Source organism: Cricetulus griseus, chromosome 2 (assembly GCF_003668045.3).
Source record: "Cricetulus griseus strain 17A/GY chromosome 2, alternate assembly CriGri-PICRH-1.0, whole genome shotgun sequence".
NCBI classification, from domain to species: domain Eukaryota; kingdom Metazoa; phylum Chordata; class Mammalia; order Rodentia; family Cricetidae; genus Cricetulus; species Cricetulus griseus.
The window spans coordinates 160023179-160043860 of NC_048595.1; the positions used below are offsets into that span (position 1 = coordinate 160023179).

A 20682-nucleotide genomic window follows, 5' to 3' on the forward strand; every position below is an offset into this window, starting at 1 on the left:
ACTCTCAGAGGGCCACCTGCCACTGCTTCCACACTGGTCCTGTAGCTTTCACCTCTTTAGTGCTGGAATTAGAGGCCTTCAGTACCACACCAAGCTGTACATTTGTGAAATAACAAAGCTTCTGCCTACACTGTTTTGTGAACAGAGTGCAATGCCATCTACTATATTGTGGTATTTTCTGCTTAATAACAAAGTTGAAGCCACCTGGTGTGAAAATGAAGTTATTACAGCAAGTGTTATTATTCCCAGGACTACGCTTACTCCAAAAATTGACCAAGAATGCTAAGAACAAATTGCCTGTAGGCTATGTAGTTTAAAATCTTTAAGTAAATCTAGATGATAAAATTAAAATTTGACCAATATTACAAATATCAAGATTCAAAAGCAACTTGGCACCCACAGGACCCAGCCATCCTTGATTATAAATTAGTGGAAAGATGTGTGCACCCTTAAGAAATGACAGGCAAAAAAGCCAAAGACATGGGCAGGTGGTGAGTGTCGTGAGGTGTAGACCGCATGATCACCTGCAGTTCAGCACAGTCCCCCTCCCCCCTGTCCTGTTTATTATCAAAGTGCTTATTATTCCTCTTATTAAACATGACCAGTGGTACACACCTGTAATCTCAGCGTTTGGAAGGCAGAGAGAAGAAAAAATAAAAAAGGCGTGTCCAACTCTAGTTCATTAAAAAAGGCCTACTTAAAAAAAAAAAAAACTCCCACAGGGACTGGGATGAAAAGTCGAGAAATGGGAACGCCAACTGTGTTCTAGCTACGGTTATTTTAAAACAGGTGGTGTGGAACACATCTGTAATTTCTCCCAAGGCTGAGGCGTGGCAAGTGGATTTCAAATTTGGAGACTCTGGGTCAAAGAACCCCTTCCTAATTTGAGAGTTACCCTGACTTTGGATTCCTGACCCGCTTTCATCTGCGGGAGCAGCTGGCACTTACTCACTTGGTAAGGTTTTCTCACGTGCTAAAATTCCTGCCTGCAGGAGGGAGTATCAGAAAGCTAACCCTGAAAGAAAGACGGCGATCCCATCAGGACGTGGAGTGCTCTAACTCGAGGCAAGAGACGCAAAGACCGGGGAATGCGAGCCTCAGCCTCAGGTACAGAGCAACGCCGGCCCCAGTTCAGGGATGCAGCCCAGAGAACACAGCGTTTGTCGCCGCGCTGAGACTGGCCTGCTCTTTCTAAAATCTGCACACGACTGATCTCCCGTCAGGGCTACGGTTTTCGGTAGGGACTCGCTGTGTGCACGCAGCGCGGACACCGGGCACCCAGCGGGGCGCTCGCTTTCCTTAGGAAACCTACGGGCTCCGAGTCATCGCGACGGAAAAGAACCATTAAGTCTCCAAGTACGAAGAGCCCGCTCCCTGCCCCGGCTCGGCCCCGTCCACCCGGACGCTACGTCACCGACGCGGCTGGCACGCCAACGCCGGGTCGCCAGACCCACCGATCCGAATCGACGCGGCCAGCGGAACGCCAGCAAAGTCAACCGAGCCGGAGCTCTCGCGGGATTGGCGAGAGCAGCCGGGCGGCCGGGCGGCCGGCTCCTCAAGCGTCGCGTTGTTTGGTCGAGGGGCGGGGCTACCCACGAGGGGGCGGAGTCCAGCCGGTGAGGGTGGGGGGCGTGCCCGGGAGTGTTGACTCTGGCGTCTGTCTTCCGGGGTCGCCCCGCGCATGCGCAGCTCCCCGGCGGTGGTGGAAGCCGGGCCGGTGCAGCCCCCGGGGTCCGTGGGTCGTGCGCGGGTCGCGGGGTCGTGGGGTCGGCCCGCCCTCGCGCGGGCGCTGGCGGCGGTGGTGCTCGCCCTGCCGGCTCTCTGTGCCGCGCTGCGCCCGCCGTCCGCTGCTTCGGCCTGCAGGGCTCCCCCGACGCAGTTGGTGACGCCAGCTGGCTGGCTCGGCGACCCGAGCGTCCGCGGCAGCTGCGGTGAGTGCGGTGCGGTGCGGTGCGACCGCGGCCGGCGGTGTGCACACGGCAGGCAGGGGGGATCCGGGAGACGCGGGGCGAGCCGTCGTCCTGCAGAGCCAGGGTGCTCCGCCTGTCCTCCTGCGTGTCAACCGAGAAGCCGCAGCAGTGCTTCTGCAGTTATCGAGAATTCGGGCTCGGAGGAGCAGGGGTGCCCTCAGCGTGCTCTGTAAGAAAAGAAAAAGAAAAGAGTTGCCAAACAATGAAAGCCCGAGACTCCCCTGCCTTCTCTCCGGCTTCTGGTCCCCAGCCCCAATATTTACTCAGCCATTAAGGGTTTTGTCCATAGGTGTATGTGAGTGTGTTTATTGACACAAATTGGAGTCGTATATAGAATGTCGATTTTTTGTTTGTTTGTTTGTTTGTTTGTTTGGGCCAACAGTATACGGATCCCTCCACTTTTTTTCAGACTTTATTTTTAAATGTCACTATGGAGCATGGGCTTCACGTTTTCAATAGCCCTTAAAAGCTGATTGTGTATCTTATAATACACAATCTAGGTTGTCCCAGAACCTCCTGTGGAGGGGAAGCTGACCTTGAACTTCTGGCTTCTGCCTCCTAAGTGCTGGGATCAAACATGAGCGTGCCGTGCCTGGCCTCCAAGCCAGTATTTTGCAACTTAATATGTTGACGCTTTCACAACATCTAAGGCCCCATTTGATACTTTCCTATGAAGCAGGTCTAATAGCGTTTACATAGAGCGCAGTCAGAGTTGACATGAGAGGGAATGGCTGCCTGAAGAATATGACACAGTTTACTTTTTCTTTATTGCGCCTTTTAAAGCTTCAGTGCCTTATGGCAGCGTTTAACTCTTTACAATTCAGGAGGTCACTTTTGATGAAGAAGTATGGTAGAAAATCAGTGCCTAGAAATTTGTACTCGAATAAGAAAAAAAAAAAAATCAGGGACTAAATTAGTATTTTGCTAGGCGAACCCTAAAGAGAAGTGTGAAAGTGGAAGAATATTGGTACTGCACAACTTGCCAGTAAATAAGACTGAAAGGTAGCAGGTTCGCACTGCAACTGACTGTATTTATTAAAAATTTATTATTGTGCAGGTGTTGATAAAATCACAGGCAACCGGCTTGTTCTAAACAGGTCTCTCCTTAGGTCACAGACTTAATTGTGAGCATTTGATGTAGGAAATGGGCTTAAAAGACACGAATAGAGCTGTGGTGTGGTAATTGCTTCTGGCAACAATATGCTGGTACTATTTTTCATAAGGCCTCAGTCGTGTCTTCCTGCTTCTGTGGTTGGTCAGTGCCCCGAGCACCTGTCTGGCCTCTCTGAAGTGAGTGTTCTGAGTATTAGAACTGCATTTTTCGCTTTGCCTTGTCCTCCTGAATGGAAACCACCTTATCAAAAAATGTCTTAAGAAAGATAAGGTGTCTGGTGATTTGATATTAAAATAGCAGAACCTCTGTATGTTGAAAAGAATACAAAGTAGAAGTTAAGATTAAAATTTGCTTCTTTCGTGAGTGTTAAAAATCTGTAACTGGTGTTTGTGTCTTATGGCATATTAAATTAACCTTTTCATTTATGTCAGGTGCAACTATTGTAGTTTAAGGAAATGTGACCAATAGTAACATGTAAATAAAGTATGGTTATTATGTAACCCTTGTATAGTCAAAGGGTAGAGCTGTTTTGTGTCTGTTACAGATAACAAGTTAGTGAAGTATTTGCCATCCATTATCCTTTAGACAGTCTGTATAGGTTATGTCTCCTATTTGTGGGGCACAACATTATTTCAGCCTAGGAAAATATGTTTATATTTTAGAATATAAGATCTGTTCACTTTTAGTTATTGAAGCAGGGAGGGTCAGGGAATGTGCCAAGTGTGTATGCTCAGAAATTAAGAGCAATGTCGGGAGTTGGAGCTGAGTAGTTTCCTGGCATGCCTGAAGCCCTCCATAATTCCTAGTACCAAAAACACAGCAGCCCTGTGATTTATGGGAAAGCTTGCTTTCTAGTTTAACCTGAAAATTCTTTTGGGGACTCATCCCTATGAGTAGTCAGAAGTAAATCAACTCTGGTTTGGATCTTGTGTTTTTCCTTTTTCCTTTCTTTCTTTCTTTCTTTCTTTCTTTCTTTCTTTCTTTCTTTTTTTCTTTCTTTCTTTCTTTCTTTCTCCTCCCTCCCCCCCTCTCTCTGTCTCCCTTTCTTTTTCCTCCCTCCCTCCCACCCCTTTCTTTCTTTCTTTCGTTTTTTTCCAGACAGGGTTTCTCTGTGTAGCTTTGGAGCATGCCCTGGAACTTGCTCTGTAGACCATGCTGGCCTCAAACTTACAGAGATCTGCCTGCCTCTGCCTCCTAGTGCCATTGTCCGCCCAGCATCTTTTTTTTTTTTTGAAATAAAAGCACAAGGGATTATATCTCCAATTTAAATTATTATTAATCTTCATTCTTTGTGTGTTCTTTTTGTTTTGTTTTGGTCAGGGTAAAGAACACAAAATTTATTACATACCAAAAGCATGAGAGTACTAAAATCGCACTTAGGGAGTTAAAGAACAGCCATTTCAGATTTCATCAGTTGTTGTTTTTCCAGAGTTGGGATTTAAGGAAGAAGCCAGAGTGGGGGAAGAGGGTGTGAAATTGAGAATTAACTATCAGTAAACAAAGGGAGAAAAAAGATTTTTTAAAAAAGACTTCTTAGAATCAGATCTGTGGGTGCAGAAGGATATGAAGTTACAATTCTCTTAGTTTTGAGATAGTGAATAATATCTAATTATAAGCATTCTTTATTAGTTGTGTCCTGCTGGGAATTGAATTAGAATACTTAGTAAATTTCAGCCCTTTGCAAGTTTTGTTATACTTCCTGTAGCAGTCCCATGTCTGTTAGTTCATAATTGGAAGTTACACTGCATTTGAACTGTCCCATGTGAAGTGCTGTGAAGGACTGTAATCTGGACCTGCTCTGAGCCAGCACCCCCAAATGCTCCTGCCTGTCTTGAGTATCCTTGATTTTGGTTCTCACTTTTCTAGCTGAGCCTGCCCCTGTCAACCCTGTCTGCATCTTTCCTCACCAGCTCATTTTCTTCAACCTTGACATTTCTGCTTCTCTCTCTCATCAGTTCTCACCGGCTGCCAGTCTATACTTTGGATTGCTATATCTCTCTCATTTCTTTATTTTAATAACCTTAATATTTTCTCAGTCATGTAGGCCCCAAATCAAAGGTCACCCTAGATTTTTCACTCTGTTATCCTCAGTAGTATTTTCTGTCACCATGCCTTTTTATTTTGTTCTTCCAGCAGTCATGTACATCCGGTTTACTGATACTCACTGACCTAAAAAGCCCTGCATGTGTTCTTTGCCAGGTGACAAATAAAAACCCAAAACATTGTGTGTGTGTGTGTGTGTGTGTGTGTGTGTGTGTGTGTGTGTGCGCGTGCGCGCGCACACGCGCACGCGCCACCAGTGAGTGCTTTATTCTCATTTGGTCCTTGTGATGGATGTTAGGAGCCGCTGTTACGTGGAGGGGCTGGGATTGATGCTGCAGGCATCATTCCTCTTCATTGTCTCTATTAAAGGGCCCCAGTGCTTTTTAAAAAGTTAATTTGTATAGTAACAGACTTGAGCATTGGTCCCCCCAAAACAGTGTAAACTTAAGTTTTACCACTCTATTTTTTTTCTCATGTATTGCTCATTTCTTAGGATCTCTTTTAATTTTATGTTTAAAAGTAAGTACTGTGTAAAGACAAGCTCTGACCCTCTGCTGTGTGGGTGTGGTGGTGGGTTCTGCCTGTTCAGATCTGGATGATGTGATTCGGTTTCTGCCCCACCCACCAGCACTAGCCCCTGGGATTGGATTGTGAAGGACTTGGAGGGAGCAGCAGTGGAAAACCCCTGCTTTCACGTATAAGAAGGATTTCCTTTTGGCTGCCACGTTTTTGTTTCTCTTTCTTTCCCTGACACATACCTACCACACACACTACAGCATAACTAGAGTTTTATGTGTCAAACAGCTCCATTTTCTTGTTCTAGCTATGTCGATCGAGTGAACTCTTTGTTCAGATTATCAGGGAATGGTAAATTGCATATATACAAATCAGCTTATTTACATCATTGGTTTCTTGGTGTTGTGTCTAAATTTGTAAGGCATCACTTCCTAATGAACTGCAGTATTCTCATGAGCCCCCTTCACAGTTTCTTCTGTGTGTATATAGAAAAAAATGGAGCAAAATCATGTGTGTTCTGTTGTTTTCATTTTTTTGTATCTGGAAACTCATTATGATGTGCATGCTCACACAGATTGCATGCTTCATCAGTCTGTGGGTTCAATCCCTAGGCCTACCCTCCCCGTCAAAACAACAAACAAACGAATAGATGACATACATACATACATACACACACACACACACACACACACACACACACACACACACACACACACACGGCCAAAAAAAAAAAAAAAGTTTAATAGAGAGTGGTGGTGTGGTGTGGTGGTGGTGGTGGTGGTGGTGGTGAAGGCTTTTAATCCCAGCGCTAGGGAGGCAGAGGCAGGGGATATCTGAGTTCAAGGGCAGCCTAGTCTACAGATCAACTTCTAGGAAACAGCAAACAATACACCAATGAGACCCTATCTCAACCCCATGGACTCAGAGAGAGAGGGAGGGGGGGGGAGGGAGAGAAAGAGAGGGAGAGAAAGAAAAGAAAGGAAGGAAGAAAGCTGAAATAGGCCTGTAGGAGTGAACACTTTTGTTTACATGTAGCAAGACAGGCTAGCAGGAGAAAAGAGAGGTGCATGTATTTACTTAGTAGGTGATGTGACAGAGGAGGTGTGAACATTTGGAGGCCAAAAAACTAGATGACTATTTAGATTTGAAGAATGGATAGCCCTATAGAAGTCTGATTAGACACGAGGGGTGATCAGGTGCAGTGATGGAGGGAACAAGCCAAGCAAGCTTGTCTGTGAAGATTCTTCTTGGTGTCTGTGTGTCTTCCACTTGGTACAGGTCGATATGCCTGAATGAAGGCGATTGGATCTTTCAGAAAAGGCTGGTCAGAATTTCTTCATTACAAACTCAATACAAGAGGGCAGGAGAGGATTAAGACAAAATGGCTAGGTTTTATGGCCACTTTTAGGGGTGGGAACTATAATTTTTATGACGCGCTTTAGGGAAGAAGAATACTTCTGTGGGCTGCTTTGGAGGGAGATGGAGCAGGAGAATGAGGGTGGGCACTCTGAGGGCCTGCTGCCACTGTGTCGTGAGGCCCTTTCCAGTATGTTTTTCATATTCAGAGTAGTCCTCATACTGAAGCCCCATGCTTTGGGGTGCAGTGTGTTTGAACCCGAGCAGAGGTTTCCTGTTTCTTTTGCTGACTTGATGGTTCGTGGCCGGTGAGTGAAGAGCATGGGATCACACGTCTGCACTTCTAGAATTTGTAAGAATTGAGAGAATGAGATGTCAAGAGCCTGCATGCCAGTTTTTCACTGAATATATTTAGTAGTTCAGTGTTTAGACATCCTTAACACCTAGAAACGAGTCACAACCATGTATGTGCTGTAAGCATGGTGATTTGAGGGGTGACAGGGACTGAAAGAAATGCCTGATAGTAGGGAGGCCTTAGGAAGGTCTTTAGGTTAGTGGGGTTCAGGCCTTGGGAAGGCATTAATGTGGTGCTCAAGTGGTTTCTGGGTAATTTTCAGAAGAGGTAGTTCTAGCAAGAGACAGTTCAAAAAGTGAGCCCAACCACCTGGCTCTCCAGCTTCCTGTTTGGGTGTGTATTCTCCAACACTGCTCCCTTGAATGTCACCTACTACCATGCGATATAAGCAAGAGAGCTGGTTTGAAAACTGAGAGCTTGCCATGGCATAGCTTTAACTTTGCAAAGTCTGCAGGTAGTAAGTTTTGTTCTTACAAAGTTCACGTCTGATATCTTGAAAAACTGACAAATGAAATGAATTGTGGTATATTTAACTGAAAACCTTTTTATGGAGCAAAGATTTCCCAGTAGTATCAACAAGAAAATGCCATGGCCTCTAGGATCATATGGTCTTTTTGTTTGTTTTTCTTTATTTTTTCTTTTTTTCTTTGTTGTTGTTGTTGTTGTTGTTGTTGTTGTTTTCGAGACAGGGTTTCTCTGTAGCTTTGGAGGCTGTCCTGGAACTCACTCTGTAGACGAGGCTAGCCTTGAACTCAGATCCTCCTGCCTTTGCCTCCCAAGTGCTGGGTCTAAAAGTGTGCACCAGCTCTGAGTGGTTTTTTGTATGTGACCATCAATGTTTTAATTGTAAAGTTACTGCATATTCAAATAAGAGATTTAAACTACTGAAACAAGTGAAGTTAGAGTTTCTCTTTCAGTAGGCCTTTCTCTGCTCATGGGTTGATAGAGTCTTTCATTGCTCAGGCTTTTGATGTATAAGCAAGAAATTTGTGCACCTTAAAGACTATGAAAGGGGCTGAGACAATATAGTTGGCAAAGAGCTTTCTGCATAAGCATGAGATGAATTTAGATCCTGAGGACCTGTGTGAAAACCCTGGGTAGTAGTAACATGCCTGTAAATTTAGCACTGGGGAGGAGATGGGAGGGTCCCAGGGGCTTGTTGGCTAGCTAGTTTAGCTGAACTGGTGAGCATGGGTTCGGTGAGAGACCCTTTCTCAGTAGGGTGCATTGACCAAGACACTCCAGATTTACCTCTGGCCATCTTATTCATGTGTGTGCATGGACACCTCTACATACATGTTCATAAATGCTTGCATATACATGTACACCACACACTCTGAAACACACATAATGTCAGGATCCTCTTGAATGGTAAGGGAGTGAAGAACAGTGAGTATCTATATCATACAAACAAATGATAAAAGTGGAGTCTATAGTTCTAGTACTTGGGAGGTAAAGGTAGGAGGATTCAGAGTTCAAGGTCATTTATTTCAATGAAGTAAACCCCCAAACAAGTGGCTACAGTGATACTGTGGCAAAAGGTAGATAATGAACAGTCTTTCATTTCTTCCAACCTTTTATTTGTGTAAATCACAGCAGCTTCTTAGATTCTGTTTCTGGTCTGTCAGTTAATGCCAAGAATTTAAGGTTTCCCAAGTTATTCATGCATAATTTTATACATAGTAGTTTGATTTCTTGAATAAAGATTATAGGATATTTTCTAATTTTTTTAAAAATAGGAATTTTAAAGTTTTTCTGGTAGATATAAAAAATTAGCTTTTTAACTTTGTTAAGATTTTCTTTTTAGAGATTTAATTATTATGTATACAGTGTTCTGTCTACTTATATGCCTGCAGGCCAGAAGAAAGCACCAGATCTCATTATGGATAGTTGTGAGCCATAATGTAGGAATTGAACTGGGAATTGAACTCAGGACCTCTGGAAGAGCAGCCAGTGCTCTTAACCTCTGAGCCATCTCTCCAGCCCTGACTTTTGTTCTTTTTTGAGACAAGGTATCAGATATCTCCGGCTGGCTTCAAGCTCCCCATGTAGTAGAGAATGACCTTGAACTTGTGATCTTCTCTCTCCCCTCTGCTCCTTGGTGTGTTGGGTTGTAGGTGTGCCCCTCCACCACTTATAGGGCTTCATTCATGGTATTTTAGTACTTTGCTAACTGATCTGTCTCCCAGCTCATACCAATCATTTGTAGAAGTTTGTTGCTTATGCCATTTTGTTTTAGAGTGCTGTGTATGTCTAGATTTGGTTTATATGGTTTGTGTTTAGTTTGTTTAAGATGTGGTTCATTTGTGCTTGTGCACTTTGAACTTCCATTCTTTTGTTTCCTCTTTTGAAACAGGGTCCCACTGAAGTTCTTGCTGGTCTGGAACTCCCTGTGGAGATCAGGCTTGCTTCAACTTCACAGACATCACCTGCCTTGGTCTCTTGCTGGGGTCAAAGGCAGATGCTACTCTGCCTGGCTTGTTGCTTTTCTTATCATCACTTATTCTCTTTTAGACACTGTAAAGGGCATTTGTTTGGTTTTGCTTCCACATAGTATGTTGGTTGGTAATCTTTGCAGAAACATTAGAAAGTATAAAGAAGCCACAGGTGACTGGAGCAGTGTTACTGTATGGGGGTAGCATGCCAGGTAATTATGAGGGACCTCAGCTTGACATTTAGCTACCATTTAAGGCAAATGGATGTGGTGATATGGAAAGCAAGCACTATAATTTTCTTTGATGTGGAACTTTGTGCATGAAGAAATGGTACTTTCAGAGTCCAGGCTGTGCTGAGACCTTCAACTGACATCAGGGAAATTTCTGCACATGCATTGTCAGCCACTTGGTGGCTGAGGTGTCACTTATGGAGCCACAGGCAGATAGATCACTCACTGCTCTGCTGTCATTGCCAATACGTACCTGTATCTTGCCATAAGTTTAGTAGAAGGGAATATTTAGAAATTCCTTAGCTCCAAAAACTAGTTTATGATATTTGGGAGGACAGGTAATTTTATTCCTGGGACTCAGTTTTCATTAGTATATTCTGTGTGTGAGTATGTGTGTGTGGGCACACAGAGACTTACTCTATAATCTAGGCTTGCTACCCTAACACTCAAGCTCTCTGTTTCCCCACCTTCTGATCTAAATGCTGAGATTGCAGGTGTGTACCACCACACTCAACTCATTACTGTTTCTTGGTGGCTAGATTGCATGTATGTCTGCACGAATGCATGCTTTGGATTTTTGAGACAGTCTCATGTAGCCCAGGCTGGCATTGACAGACTATGAAGCTGAGCCTGATTTCACCTTCTTACCTTGTTGCTTCTACCTCTTGAGTGCTGTGGTTACCAGCATGGTTTATATGACAATAGGATTTTCCCCACACCTTCAGGCCAGCTAGGAAAGTAACCCACCAGCTGACTACATCCCTGACCCCTAGAGTCAATTTAAAAATCTTGGTTAGTTTTCATATTCAGGCATCAGAGCAAACTTTAGGAGACAAAAGTAATCAGTAGGGTTTTAGTATGAAAAGCATGCAGTAGCTTCTGATGGTTTAACATGCATTGTAAATCCTATCCTAAAGGAGTTAACTTTTAAGTCCTTCTAAACCATTTTAATGGGATTGATTTTTCTCTCTTGTAAATAGAGTGATTCTATCTCATTCTTTTGTGAGCCAGAGAAATTAAAAATGCAGAAACATTTCCACAGTGGTTTATCTATTGTATCATAACTTGTTATGAAATTGTCTTGGCTCTTAAAAAGGGACAGTGACATCGCTGTGCTTCTGTAGCTGAAATGCTTCATTACTTAAAATGAGAAAGAAGCTTGCTTTTTTTTTCCTGTTAGTAACTTGTGTTACTGGTAGTTAGTAATTATTGGTTTTATTATATCAGGAAAGCACTTAACAAAGTAAATGTAGTTGGCACTAATTGAATGTGTGCGCATACATTCACGTGTACACACACACACACACACACACACACACACACACACACACACACTGCACGCACACACACACACCGCACACAGAGTACAATGGAAATAGCCTCACTGCTGTGCTCTTCAGGAAAAATGACAGTTTCTGAGTGGCTGGCAATTCCTGGAGTTAAGGCCTGTCTTTTGGTATTGTTTCCCTGGTGACACTGATCTTACTCTAGGGAGACCAGTGTCAAGACTTGTGACTGCAACAACTACAACATGGTGTTTAAGCCATTAAGTTCTTGGTAGTTGATTAAGACAGTGATCGGAAACTATTGTTACTAAGTATATTGTAAACATTTCATTCCTTAGGAAACTGAATGGTCCAGAATGCTTTAAATTGGGAGAACTGTAAGATTATCTTTAAAATTGTTTCAGTCATAACCTAGCAAAAATTGTTATGGAAACTTTTATCAAAGCCAGTGGGAAATAATTGCAAAGAATAGACGGGATCCACCTTCCCCATGAATTAATCTAGTAATTTACTAACTACATTGGAATATTTGTCCAAGTAGTAAGCCAGAAGTAGTTATTCTGTCCTGAGACTTTCCAGACCAGTGGTTCTCACCCTCCCTAACTCTGAGACCCTTGTACACAGTGGTCCTCACCCTTCCTAACTCTGAGACCCTTGGACACAGTGGTCCTCACCCTTCCTAACTCTGAGACCCTTGGACACAGTGGTCCTTGGACTCCCTAATGATGTGACCTTTCACATAGTGGTTCTCAGCCTTCCTAATGCTGCCACTCTACAATAAAGGTTCTTGTGTTGTTGTAACTTTGGTACTGTTATGAATCATAATGTAAATATTTTTAAAGATAGAGGTTTGCCAAAGGGGTTGAGCCTCATAGGCCTTGAGAATCATTATCCCAGACAGTGTTGGAGGCTGAAAAAAAAAAAAAAGCAACAACAAAAACCCAAACAAACAAACAAAAACCCACAGCTGCTTAAATTGCCTTTCTTGCAGATAAAAGTCACAGTTCTTGTGAATTTCTTTTAAGGAGTCATCCCATTTTGGAGGAAAAAGTTTGTACTGGAAGCAATTGCACATATTCACTGTTCTTAAAGAAAAAGAAACTATTGTGTGAGCTGTAGTCATGCACCAGTTACATTTAAGACAAGATACCTAGTTTGCAGCAATGATGTTGAATATCACAAGTTACTAAAAGGTATCCTTTTCTTTTTAAGTTGCTCTCTTTAAGCATGTTGTTTAGTCAGGGATGGTGGTTTCTGCCTGTAATACCGGCAGTGGGAGAGCAAAGAGGAAGTTTGAGGTCAGCCTGCTCTACACAGTGTTTTTAGGGACCTAAAAACCCTGCTTCAGAGAGAAAAACAAAAAGAACACCCCAAACTCCATATTTTTGTTTCCTCTAAAGCACATAGTGCTTTTTCACTGAGAACAAGTAGAACCCACCCCATGTGTGATCTAGACTTTCTGGCACTTAGCACACCTCTGTGGAATTGTTTGGTTTTTTTTGTTCTTTTTGTCTGTCAGCTTGGAATGTCACAAGAAACTTCTCATGTAGATGTTACTGTTGTTTATGATTGGTGTTTGTGTCAAGAATTTAAGATTGCTACCCTGTTCCTTTATACTCCTTTGAGATTTCTATCTTGGTTCAGCCTGTTGTTAATTGTTCCATTTGTCCTAATGATTATGGAGGTCTGTAGAGGAGACAAAGTCAGCAGAAAAATCATGTACTTCAGTCAGCACTGTTCAAGTTTACTGTCACTTGATGAGAGAGAACCCTATGGTATTTTTCATAAAATCTGTCTGGGTGCTTTCTGAATTAGAGCTTCCTGACTCAGTGGGTGGTTGCTTTGGTAGTAAAACTCTGGGCATCTACCTTTCCAATATCAGAATAGACAGACAGGTCTTTTAAGATGGAAGCTGGCTACAGGTGTTTAGAACTCTGCCAGGATTTGAGACAAACCCTGAGTACTTATGTTTAACAAGACAAAGGGAGTGTGTGTGTGTGTGTGTGTGTGTGTGTGTGTGTGTGTGTGTGTGTGTGTGTGTGTTGAATAATTATCATTCTGGTTTTCAGATTCTGTTTCTCTGGCTCCAGACAAGGAGGAGAAATCATAATAACTTGATCAAAGAATATTTGGAGAATTTCTTATTTTAAGGGATTGGCTAATACAGAGTGCCTAGGGGGTGGGGACACCTACCTGAGGTGGAGACAGGAGGATCAGGAGCATAAGGCAATCTTTGTCAGTGTAGAGTTGGAGCTGTCCTACATTATATGGAACTCAGTCCAGGTGGGTGGAACAGAAAGAAGCAAGAGAGATGTTGGGGCAGCAATAACCACTCCCTTTTTGTTTGTTTGTTTGTTTGTTTGTTTTGAGACATACTGCTATGTAGCCCAGGCTGGCCTCATACTCCTTTCGATCCTCTGAATAACAAGAAGGTGCAACCTTACCTGGCTCAAATCTATCACAAATTGGGGCCTGTGGTTGAGCCCCAAGCTAGAAGCTAATGAAGGGACTGAGCTCCAGTCCTTGGAGACTTTGCTTTTGGCTGACTGGATGAGCTGGGAGTAGAATTCGTCAGGAATTTGCCGGTGGTAGTAGCAGAAACAGTTGTTCGTAGCGATAATTTGCTGAGTACTTCCTCTACATACTTCACAGGGGAGGGTGCAGGGGGAGATTGTGGGCTTTGGTGCATTGTGGGAGCCTTGGTTTGAAACGCCTGCCAAGTCTGCTGCCCTAACCAGGAAGCAAAGCCTTTTGCCTCCCTTAGTATTTTCAGTGCTGTCTGCTAAACAGTAACTACAAGTTGCCACTAATGTAGGAAATAGTGTATTTTTCCTTTGTCTAATCCAGTGGTTCTGAACCTTCCTAATGCTGTGACCCTTTAATAAATTCCTCAGGTTGTGGTGACCCCCAACTGTAAAATTATTTCACTACTTTGTAACTATGATTTTGGTACTGCTATGAACCGTAATATGAACATTTTTTGAGATAGAGTTTTGTCAAGGGGTTGCAACCCACAGGTTGAGAACCACTCCTCTAATCCCCAATTACCTGGAATGAAGTAGCATGCTCCTGCTGTAGGCTCTCTTTGAAACATGTCGCCATATCTTTTGTACCTTTTGCTTCTGGGTAGAATTATGCTAGACTCCTTTTGATTTAAAGTCCAGTTTCTCCTTTGCATTAGGTTGTTCCCATTCTTATTTACAGCTTATTTCCCATTTGCCTCCTGTATACCCACACATCATATGTAAAAATAGTCATAGTATTAGGACATTACTGTTTTTAAAGATTTATTATGTATACAGCGCTCTTTCTGCATGTGTCCCTGTAGGCCAGAAGAGGGCACCAGATCTCATTACAGATGGTTGTGAACTCAACCTCTGGAAGAGCAACCAGTGCTCTTAACCACTGACTATCGATTTCTTCCCCCACATCAAGGTACTATACCCATCATTAAGTTATTTTTAACAAAAAGTGTTTTGTTGTTTAGTAAACAACAAACAAAAAGACCTTTCCATACCACTTTTTGTGGCTTTTATTTGACAGTGAATTGAAAAGAAAACCAAGATACTGTAGGCAGTTGGTGCTGTCAGTATGACCTTCAATGAGTAGTTTTAATCGAAGAGAGAGAAAACTATTAGAGTAAAAATATATATATTTTTAATTTTATTTTATATGTGTTTGGGTGTTTGCCTATCTGTACAACATGTGTGTGCTTGGTGCCTGCAGAGGCCAGAATAGGGTGTCAGATCTCCTAGAACTGGAATTGCAGATGGTCGTGAGCCATCATGTAGCTGCTGGGAATCAAACCTGGGTCCTCTGGAAGAACAGCCAGTACTTATAACCTCTGAGCCCTCCCTTGTGTCCGGATCATATTTTCCCCTTTGTGGTTATCCTTTTGGACCTACTTTTCAGAAATGTTACAGTACTCTATTTTGGTTTATACACACAGAGAAGTAATGGGTAATAGCTTTTCCTTTGTGCTGCAGTTGATTTCAAAGTTCAAGAGAGCAGTTTCAAAATGTCAATAATAACTTTTTGACAGTCTCATATTATTGCTATTGTCATCGTAATTCAACAACAAAGAATTCATGTGCCATAAAAAAGTTTGTGACCTTAAGGCAGGTAGGTAAGAGGATGGAAAGTAGAGACTGTAAGGATTCAGGCATTATGCTGGCCTGTCCCTGTCACCTGTCAGAATGCACTCAGACAGTACTATGGTCAGCCCAGGGTCCATGGTTGCATGATCTGCACGCAAGGGTGTAATGGACCCCTTTAAAAGAAAGACCCCCGCCCACTTACACTCTTTCCCTATCTTCCCTCTGTTCCCCTAGGACAGGACTTTTCCTGTCTCCTCCTCTTCTGCCTTCTATCTCTGTGTCTCTTCACCTCTTTTCTCTTTCCTTCCCCCGCTTCTCTTTCTAATAAAACTTCTCACTAAGCTCTGGCTGCCTAGCATGTTTGTTCGCTTCCTCGGTCACTTTCACCTGCCATGGAATCTGACAAGGTTCCTCTTGCACTTTATCATAACAGAGACTACTCCTGTCTTTGTGTCTGAGCACATTCTAAATCTGTGCACTTTCCTGTAAGTTTTGTGTATTCTTTATGCTTAGAGTAATTTGCAGAACTCCAGTATTGTTGTTCTGTGAAATCTTTTGACTTTCTTTTCTCTTTATATTTATGTGTATCTCTGTGTGTACCTTTTGCTGGAAATAACGATCAACTTGTGAGCTAGAGGACACAGAACTGCTAACTCTCCTGCCTGTATTGGGGGTTCTTGCATCTGCACAGCAGTCTTTCATTGCTCACATATAAACCTTGAAAATTACTTACAACATTAATTGTGATGACATAAACACTGCTTTTGCTTCCAAGGAACAATAGGAAGTTTATTCTGAGCAAATATGAGTGGTGTTGCCCCATTAATGTGGATTTGAACATTGTACTCCACTTTAGAATGGCTATATAATTTGGTATTAACTATATATATTGGTGAGAGGCATTGGGCTTAGTAGATTGGGAGAATCTTACAACATCCTTAGTTTTTTGTTTTGTTTTGTTTTTTTTGGTGGAAGCTAGTAGGCTGGTAAATTTAACAGTTCATCCAAAGTTTTACATAGTGTCAGAAGAGTGTTAAGTCAGACATAGAGCTTGGTAGCTGCCTTAGAGTTTCTAATGCTGTGATGAAACACCTTGACCAAAAGCAGCTTGGGGAAGGGAGGCCTTATTTTACTTAATCTTTCATATTACAGTTTATCATCAAAAGTGGGACTCAAGGGCAGGAAGTCAAAGTAGGGTAGAAACTCAAGTAGGGTAGGAACTGGGAGGCTGAATCTGATGCAGAGACCATAAAGGGAGGGGTGCTGCTTATTCTCTTGTTCCTTGTAGCTCAGCCTACTTTCTGAGCCCAGGACCACCAGCCCAAGGATGGCACCACCCATAATGGCCTGGGCCCTTCCCTATCAATCACCAATTAAGAAAATCCCCCAGGGCCTTACTTGCAGACAATCTGAGAGAGGTATCTTCTCAGTTAAGGTTTCCTCTTGACAAAAAAGCATATGCTTTGTATGTACACTGCTGCAGTTTGTTCAGTAGGGATAGCTATTATTATTAATACACATACTGTTTTTCACATGCCAGTCAAGACCTATGTAATATAAATTTTGTTTCCTAAACTTGGGCATCTAGCAACTTGTGGAATCATGCTCTAAGCTAGATACAACATTGTATAATTATTGTTTGAAGGGTGGTTTGTTTTATTTATGTAGAAATGAGTGCTTTCTGCTAGAACATAATGCATAATGAACAGAAAATTCAATGGGAAGATATAATCTGATGCACTTACAGTCATTTAAGACAGCAGTTCTTTGGGAGTTGAAAGACCCTTTCACACGGGTCGCTTAAGATCATCAGAAAACAGGTATTTATGTTGAGGTTCATAATAACAGCAAAATTACAGTTATGAAGTAACAAAAATAATTGGGGTTACAACAACATGAGGAACTTACTGCATTAAAGGGTTACTGAGGGAGACTGAGGACCACTGTGATAAAGGGTCTCAGTGTTAGAAAGGGTGAGAACCACTGGTCTAATAGGTCTAGCAAATCAGTAAAGTTACATTTCTGTTGACATAAATCTTACCAAATTCTTGCCAAACTTTTACATTTGCTGAGTGTTGTCGCTCTACTATAACCTGTATAGATGCAGTTGAGATATACTTAATAAATTGAGATTTTTTTTCTTTTGGAGCTTGATAATCCAGAAACTTTCTGTACAATAATTGTATCAGAATTTTAAAAAAAAAGTAGAAAAAGAGTGGCTTCCTGTTACAGCTTCTGCAATAATACACATGCACACACAGACAGATGCATACACACACACAGATACACATGCATACACACACACACAGCTTTAAGAAATTGAAAGAGTAATTGGAACTTGCCTTACATTCCTGTGTTCTACTGGTTGACTAGGCCTTCTCTTATATTAGGATGTCTTCTAATGACTTGCAAAGATTGGATTTTTTATTTTATACCTAATAAACTTCCTGTGATCTTGGACAAGGAAACTGCTCATTAACTCAATTAGTTCTGACCTTCAAGGACTCTCCAAATTGAGCTTAGCTTTGGTTGTGTGCTCTCTGAGTCTTTACAGGGCATGTTCCTGAAGCATAAATAGGAAGTCACTTTGTTGGGTAAGAAAACTGGAGAAATTTTTCTATGCAAAACACTTCAAATATCCAAATAAAAGGTAAGTTTTAATATCTTTATTTATTTTAAAAATTGCTTTCCCTTTTTATTTTTAAAATTACATCCTTTTAGAAACTGTTTTAGATAACTTTCACTGAAGGCACATTCAGAATTTTAAAGTTTACTGTTAAGAGTAGTTTTGCCACATGTTGTTTGAAGACCAGTCAAATTAATACAAAATAATTCTTTTTACAGTAACACTAATTTTCTAGAACGAAGACCAGAAATCATCAGAAATGCTTTTCTTCGTGAGCCTGTATTCTACTCAACTTACTGTACCCATCCTGTGGAAGATACTAAACACAATAGACAGCTTTGACAGTGTGAGTGTGGTGTCACATGCCTTAATGATCCCAACACTATGGAGGCAGAGAGGCCGAAGGACAAGGACAGAGACAGATAGATCTCTGTGAGTCTTGAGGTCGGCCTTGTCTCTGTGTGGAATTGTAGGACAGCCAGGGCTACATAATGAGACCCTGTCCCCAAAACAAATAAATAAATGAATGAATGGATGGATAAATAGCTTTGACAAATATTTTGATTGTTTCTAAATGAATATCATTTGAGTAGACTCATTAAACCACTGATGACACATTCATGCTTTAAGATGACCTTAGCAGTTAGCTTTACAGCCTGAAGCATTATTATAGTCTGTTGTGCCCCTAACTGTCTGTAGTTCCATCTCCACGAAATCGAATGTCCTCTTCTGGCCTCTAGGTAACTATACTTATGGCAGATAATATATATATATATATATATATATATATATATATATATATATATCTTTAAAAACATAGTTGTGTTTATCATTGAATATCAAAGTTAATTTGATGCTTTTGGTAAGTCAGTAGTGAAACAGCCTAGTCTTTGCTTTCCTTCACAATTCTTTATAATTTGCCTATCTCAGTTTAAAAAAAAAAAAGTTTTTTTTCTGGTGCAGCTGCCACCAAATTCAAAGCTGCCTTTGGCCCATGGTGCCAAGGACAGTAGCTCTCTGGGTTTGGGAGTGTTCTTTGTTTATCTCTTCAGACATCGTGTTCTCTTGGATTGCATTCTTGTTTGCACTAAGGCCTGCTGAGCCTTGTCTCCTTTTTTGCAGAAAGGGAGCAGCTAGGAGCAGTAATTGGCTCCTCCTTCCAGGGTGCTCAGGGGGAAGGAAAGTGAGTCAGCAGTCTGTTCTCCTGCTCGCTACATCTACTTTCCACCTACTCTGACTTGTCAGCACTTGACTCTCCCTCCACAAGACCTCCCCAAGCAGCCCCAGAGATACCCTAATGTTGAGTGGACCCTCAACAGTTCTTCTGTAGACCAAATGAATTTAATCCACAGGTCTAAATTTGGGAAGAATAGCAGGTGAGAATGTGTGAACAGGAGCTTTGTTTCCCATGCCTTCCAATGCTAGAGAGAAAATGCTGGAGAGGAAAACCAGCGATTTGTGACTTGTAAATGACTTTCTCAGCAGACGTAACTGCTAAGTGCGTAAACTGTTCAGTCTTCTGTTCTCTCACAGCTTTCTCTTTGCAGTTTCTTTCTTTCTTTCTTTCTTTCTTTCTTTCTTTCTTTCTTTCTTTCTTTCGTTTAACAGGATTTAAAAAAAAAAAAAAAAACTTTTTGTTCTCCACAGAAGAGAAAAATGGCAGGAGGGGACAGTGCAAGTTGTGACCATAGTAGTAGAAATACAAGGTGTAGGTCCCTGTGCAGAGGAGACTTAACCATGACAGCTGGTAATACAGCAGGGAAAGACATCCAGGAAGTCCTGGGAAACTGCCCGCTCTGGGGTGTGGAGCCAACTCCCTGGAGACTTGGGGAGTTACCACTGCCCACAGACAGATGTCGCTTTTGAGGTATATTTGAGATGATTCATAAAGAATTAATAAATGACACATAGTACTGACCTTTTAATACTGTTCAAGTTAGAGGGTTATTATTGAAACTTTAATATAGGCAGGACAAGCTTTGGTGTAATCAGTTCGCAGTGCCACTATCTAGCAGTTGGATTGTTATGTCCTGCTGTGTATACATGTGACAGATCATGATGCCTTTGGACTTTGGACAAATATTTGATGGTATGAAAAAATATGTTCGATTAAGTGAAAATCCTAAATGATAGTGTTAGTGGGTGACCTGGGTTCCCTTTTCTTAATAACTTAAAAATGGACTTGGAAGCTTGAGGACCATTTCATTAGTGTTTGAGGAAAAACAGCAGAATAGATGAGCCGCCAGTTTTGCATCTGTGGAGAGGAGGGAGGTGGAGAAAAGGGAGAGAGATAGTCGTGGCTTTTGAGTTAGGGTCCAAGAAAGCAGGCGGCATGTTCTCTAACAGGTGGGAAAAGTGAGTAAAAAAGCCCAGTGTCAGGAAAAGCATGCTCGGGCTTTTAGAAAAAGGCACAGAAAGACAGAGCAGTTACACTTTCTGGAGTTAGAACTCAAACTGTGGGCAAACTTATCAATGAAGATGGCATCAGAGAGGCTTTGGGGAAGTTCATTTCATTATAAGGATAGTCACCCCTCTCCAGTTTTTTCCATCTCCATAGCGCATCTTCAGGTGATTGATAGACTCAATCAAGATTCATTTTTACATTTTTTATTTTGTTTTTCGAGACAGGGTTTCTCTGTAGCCCTGGCTGTCCT

The 20682-nt window shown here is 42.0% G+C and overlaps 1 protein-coding gene across 3 annotated transcripts in view; it reads left to right on the forward strand.

Annotated features, from left to right (window-relative positions):
- The first annotated feature begins 1678 nt into the window (after window positions 1–1678).
- Pcmtd1 (protein-L-isoaspartate (D-aspartate) O-methyltransferase domain containing 1) overlaps window positions 1679–20682 on the forward strand; it is a 69032-nt gene continuing 50028 nt past the window's right edge. Inside the window, exons 1-3 of one of the 3 annotated variants that reach the window (XM_035440037.1) lie at window positions 1679–1931; window positions 18247–18374; window positions 19151–19404. The gene's annotated coding sequence lies outside the window, so the exon portion shown is untranslated. The remainder of the gene's footprint in view (window positions 1932–18246; window positions 18375–19150; window positions 19405–20682) is intronic. The other 2 variants (XM_027398945.2, XM_027398944.2) reach the window with 2 other exon arrangements.